Genomic DNA, 6,378 nt, shown 5'->3' on the forward strand with positions numbered 1-6,378 from the left:
CTTGATGAATGCACTTGAAGGGTCGACTTGGTGGGGTGACTCTATGGACAGACCTAAAGAGTTGACTTGGTGAGAGTACTTGTCGAGGCGACTTGATGAACAGACTTAAAGAGTCAACTTGGTGAGAGTACTTGGTGGGGTGACTTGATGAGCGAACTTGAAGAATTGACTTGGTTAGAGTACTTGGTGGGGTGAATTGATGAACGGACTCAAAGATTCGACTTGCTGAGAGCACTTGGTGGCTCGACTTGATGAGCAGACTTAAAGAGTCCACTTGGTGAGAGTACTTGGTGGGGTGAACTAATGAACGGACTTAAAGAATCGACTTGGTGGGAGTACTTGGTTGGCCGAAATGGTGGCTTGACTTGATGAACGGACTTAAAGAGTCGACTTGGTGGGGTCACTTGATGAAAGGACTTAAAGAGTTGACTTGGTGAGAGTACTTGGTGGGGTGAGTTGATGAAAGAACTTAAAGGGTCAACTTGGTGGGGTGACTTGGTGAACGGACCCAAAGAGTTGACTCGGTGAGAGCACTTGGTGGGGTGACCTGATGAACGGACTCAAAGAGTCGACTTGGTGAGAGTACTTGGTGGTTCGACTTGATGAGCAGACTCAAAGAGTCCACTTGGTGAGAGTACTTGGCGGGGTGAACTGATGAACAGACTTAAAGAGTCGACTTGGTGGGAGTACCTGGTGGGGTGACTTGATGAAGGGACATAAAGAGTCGACTTGGTGAGAGTACTTGTTCTAGTGACTTGATGAATGGACTTAAACAGTCGACCTAGTGGGGTGACTTGATGAAAGGACTTAAAGAGTCGACTTGGTGAGAGTACTTGGTGGGGTGACTTGATGAACGCACTTGAACAATCGACTTGGTTAGAGTACTTGGTGGGGTGACTTGATGAACGGACTCAAAGAGTCAAGTTGGTGAGAGTACTTGGTGGCTCGACTTGATGAGAAGACTTAAAGAGTCAACTTGGTGAGAGTACTTGGCGGGGTGAACTGATGAACGGACTTAAAGAGTCAACTTGCTGGGAGTACTTGGTGGGCCGACCTAGTGGGGTGACTTGATGAACAGACTTAAAGAGTCGACTTGGTTAGAGTACTTGTTCTGGTGACTTGATGAACAGACTTGAAGAGTCGACTTGGTGGGGTGACTTGATGAAAGGACTTAAAGAGTCGACTTGGTGAGAGTACTTGGTGGGGCGACTTGATGAACGGACTTAAAGGGTTGACTTGGCGGGGTGACTTGATCAATGCACTTGAAGGGTCGACTTGGTGGGGTGACTCTATAAACGGACCTAAAGAGTTGACTTGGTGAGAGTACTTGGTGGGGTGACTTCATGAAAGGACTTAAAGAGTTGACTTGGTGAGAGTACTTGGTGGGGCGACTTGATGAACGCACTTAAAGAATCAACTTGGTTAGAGTACTTGGTGGGGCGACTTGATGAACGGACTCAAAGAGTCGACTTGGTGAGAGTACTTGGTGGGGTGAACTGATGACCAGACTTAAAGAGTCAACTTGGTCGGCCGACCTGGTGGGGTGACTTTATGGACGGACTTAAAGAGTCAACTTGGTTAGAGTACTTGTTCTGGTGACTTGATGAACGGACTTGAAGAGTCAACTTGGTGGGGTGACTTGATGAAAGGACTTAAAGAGTCGACTTGGTGAGAGTACTTGGTGGGGCGACTTGATGAACAGACTTAAAGGGTCGACTTGGCGGGGTGACTTGATGAACAGACCTAAGGAGTTGACTTGGTGAGAGTACTTGGTGGGCCGACCTGGCGGGGTGACTTGATGGGAAAACTTAAAGAGTCGACTTGGTGAGAGTACTTGGTGGGGTGACCTAGCGGGGTGACTTGATGAATGAACTTAAAGAGTCGACCTTGTGGGCTGACTTGGCAGAGTGACTTCATGAACGAACTTAAAGAGTCCACTTGGTGGGCCGACATGGTGGGGTGACTTGATGAACGAACTTAAAGAGTCGACTTGGTGAGAGTAATTTGTGGGCTGGCCTGGCGGGGTGACTTGATGAATGAACTTAAAGAGTCAACTTCGTGGGGTGACTTGATGAATGCACTTGAAGGGTCAAATTGGTGGGGTGACTCTATGAACAAACCTAAAAAGTTGACTTGGTGAGAGTACTTGGTGGGGTGACTTGATGAAAGGACTTAAAGAATCGACTTGGTGAGAGTACTTGGTGGGGCGACTTGATGAATGCACTTGAATAATAAACTTGGTTAGAGTACTTGGTGGGGTGACTTGATGAACGAACTCAAAGAGTCGACTTGGTGAGAGTACTTGGTAGGGTGAACTGATGAACAGACTTAAAGAGTCGACTTGGTGGGCCGACCTGGTGGGGTGACTTTATGGACGGACTTAAAGAGTTGACTTGGTTAGAGTACTTGTTCTGGTGACTTGATGAATGGACTTGAAGAGTCAACTTGGTGGGGTGACTTGATGAAAGGACTTAAAGAGTCGACTTGGTGAGAGTACTTGGTGGGGCGACTTGATGAACGGACTTAAAGGGTTGACTTGGCGGGGTGACTTGATGAACGGACCTAAGGAGTTGACTTGGTGAGAGTACTTGGCGAGGTGAACTGATGAACGGACTTAAAGAGTCGACTTGGTGGGCTGACCCGGTGGGGAGACTTGATGAATAGACTTATAGAGTCAACTTGGTGAGAGTAGTTGTTCCGGTGACTTGATGAATGAACTTGAAGAGTTAGCTTGGTGCGGTGACTTGATGAGAGGACTTAAAGAGTCGACTTGGTCGAGTGACTTGATGAACGAACTTAAAGGGTCGACTTTGCGGGGTGACTCGATGAACGAACATAAAGAGTAGACTTGGTGAGAGTACTCGGTGGGGTGACCTGATGAACAGACTTAGAGAGTCGACTTGGTGAGAGTACTTGGTGGGCCGACCTGGTTGGGTGACTTTGTGAACTGACTTAAAGAGTCGACTTGGTGGGGTGCCTTGATGAACGGACTTCAAGGGTTGACTTGGCGAGGTGACTTGATGAATGGTCCTAAAGAGTTGACCTCGTGAGAGTACTTGGTGTGGTGACTTGATGAACAGACTTAAAGAGTCGAATTGGTGAGAGTACTTGGTGGGGTGACTTGATGAACATAGTTAAAGAGTTGACTTGGTTAGAGTACTTGGTCGGGTGACTTGATGAACGCACTTGAAGAATCGACTTGGTTAGAGTACTTGGTGCGGTGACTTGATGAACGAACTTAAAGATTCGACTTGGTGGGCTGACCTAGCGGGGTGACTTGATGAACGAACTTAGAGAGTCGACTTGGTGAGAGTACTTGGTGGGCCAACCTGGCCGGGTGACTTGATGAACAAACTTAAAGAGTCGACTTGGTGAGAGTACTCGGTTGGCTGACACGGTCACATGACTTGATGAATGAACTTAAAGAGTCAACTTGGTGGGTCGAACTAGCGGGGTGACTTGGTGAGAGCACTTGGTGGGTCGAGCTGGCGGGGTGAATTGATGAACGAACCTAAAGAGTCGACTTTGTGAGAGTACTTCGTGGGCCGACCAGGCCGGGTGACTTGACGACCGAACTTAAAGGGTCGACTTGGTGAGAGCACTTGGTGGGTCGACCTGGCGGAGTGAATTGATGAACGAACTTAGAGAGTCGACTTGGTGAGAGTACTTGGTGGGGTGACTTGATGAACAAACCTAAAGAGTCGACCTGGTGAGAGTACTTGGTGGGCCGACCTGGCAGGGTGACTTGATGGGAAAACTTAAAGAGTCGACTTGGTGAGAGTACTCGGTGGGGTGACCTGGCGGGGTGACTTCATGAACGAAATTAAAGAGTCAACCTTGTGGGCCAACTTGGCAGAGTGACTTCATGAACGAACTTAAAGAGTCGACTTGGTGAGAGTAATTTGTGGGCTGACCTGGCAGGGTGACTTGATGAATGAACTTAAAGAGTCGACTTGGTGGGATGACTTGATGAACGCACTTGACGGGTCGACTTGGTGGGGTGACTCTATGAACAGACCTAAAGAGTTGACTTGGTGAGAGTACTTGGTGGGGTGACTTGATGAAAGGACTTGAAGAGTCGACTTGGTGAGAGTACTTGGTGGGGCAACTTGATGAACGCACTTGAAGAATCGACTTGGTTAGAGTACTTGGTGGGGCAACTTGATGAACGAACTCAAAGATTTGACTTGGTGAGAGTACTTGGTGGCTTGACTTGATGAGCAGACTTAAAGAGTCAACTTGGTGAGAGTGGGCCTAACGGGGCGAGGTTGTGAGTGGGCCTAACGGGGCGAGTTGGTGGGGCGACTTGGCGAGTGGAATTAGAGAGCCAATGTGGTGAGGCGACTCGGCGAGTTGGTTCATTGAGATGACATGGTGAGCTAACTTGGCGAGTCAACCTGGCAAGTAAACTTAAAGAGTCGACTTTGCAACGTACTCGAGTCGACTTGGTGAGGCAACCTGGCGAGCGGGCTCAAAGAGTCAACATGGTGAGGAGCTATCCTTGAGGCAACTTGGTGGGCCTACTTGATTAGTCGACTTGGTGAGCCGACCTGACGAGCTGACACGGTGAGCAGGCTTAAAGAGGCGACGACTTGGTGGGGTAACTCGGCAAGCCAACTTATCGAGGTGAGATGGTGAGTCAACTTGGTGAGCTGACTTGGTGAGCGCACTTAAAGAGTCAACTTTGTGAGGTGACTTGACGAGTTAGCTCACTGATGCGACTTGGGCGGGCCGACCTGGTGAGCGAACTTAAAGAGGTGACTTGGGCGGGCTGACCTCGTGAGCGAACTTAAAGAGTTGACTTGGCAACGTACTTGAACAACTGACTTGGTGAGCTGACATGGTGAGTGGGCTTAGAGAAGCAACTCGGTGGGGCAACTTGGCAATCACACTTGCTAGGGCAAGGTGGTAAAACAACTAGGTGATTCGACTTGGTGAGCTGACTTGGTGAGCGAACTTAAGGGGTCGACTTGGTGAGGCAACCTGAATAGTCGACTCGGTGAGCTGACTTGGGGAGCCGACATGGTGAGCGGTCTTAAAGAAGAGGCGACCTGGTGAGGTGAGATGGTAAGTCATCTTGGTGAGCCAGCTTGACAAGCTGTGAGCGGACTTAAAGAGTAAATTCTTGATTTGGCAAAGACCACATGGTCAGATGACTTGGTGAGCCGACCTAGCTATCAAAATTGGCAAGCAAACTTATAGAATCAACTTGCTGTCCCCAGCCAGGATCACATGCCTAGGTCGACCCAACTTGGGTCACCTGACTCCGTCGCCCCAGCCTCGGGCGACCCGACTGGGTCCCCAGAGTGGGTTGACAAGGGGAAAAAAAAAATTCATGGGAGGCCCTGTATAGCGAAAAGTGCTAAATTTTGGGCATTACAAAAAAAAAAAAAAAAACAAGTTACCCACTTTTGGATCACGCACAAGTTTCAGTTCACGTATTGCCGAGCTGACTCGAGGCGTTATGCCTAGCTAGCCAGATTCGAGGTAGGGTAGCCGAAATGATCCGATTTGAGAATTTTCTTTATAAAAAGAGATCATGATAGGCCCCATAAGGCAAAAAAGAATGAAATTTTGGGAGTTCAAAAAAAAATATTACCCAATTTTGGATCGCGCACAGGGCTCGGCTCACGTAGCATTGAGGTGCCCTGGGTGACATGATTCGAGTGAAAAGTCGATGGTGGCATGAGTCGTGCAAAAAAATTGGAGGCCATTAAGGCTCGAGGCACTTCGAGTCGAGGTTGCCGAGGTGGGTCGGGTTGAAAAATTTTGGCGTTAACCAAAAAGAAAAAGTTAACCGCTTTTGGATCACGTACACGGCTCGGGGCACTTAGAATCAAGTCGAGCATGGTGACATGAGTCATGCAAAAAATTTGGAGATGACTCGAGTCGGGGCATCCGACTCTATCCGAGTTCAAAACTTTTGGACTTGACAAAAAAAAGAAAAAGGAAAAAGTTACCCGATTTTGGATCACGTAAGTGACTCGGGCCACTCAAAATCAAGGCGAGTGCGGTTACATGAGTCGAGCCAAAAAAAAAAATGGAGGCGGTTAAGGCTCGAGGCAATTCGAGTCGAGGTAGCTGAGTCGATTCAAAAACTTTGGCCGTTAGCCAGAAAAAGAGTTAATCACTTTTGGATCACGTACATGACTTGGGGCGCATAGAATCAAGTCAAGCACGGTGACATGAATGGTTCAAAAAAATTGCAGGCGATTAAGGCTCGAGGCGATTTGAGTCAGGGTTGCTGACACGATTCGGGTTGAAATCTTTGGGTGTTAACCAAAGAAGGAAGAAGTTAACTGCTTTTGGATCATGTACATGACTCGAGGCACCAAGTCGAGCACAGTGACATGAGTCCTACGAAAAAAATGGAGGTGG

Source organism: Cupressus sempervirens, chromosome 2 (genome assembly GCF_028749045.1).
Source record: "Cupressus sempervirens isolate cs-2001-9-10 chromosome 2, ASM2874904v1, whole genome shotgun sequence".
In the NCBI taxonomy this organism is placed as follows: Eukaryota; Viridiplantae; Streptophyta; class Pinopsida; order Cupressales; family Cupressaceae; genus Cupressus; species Cupressus sempervirens.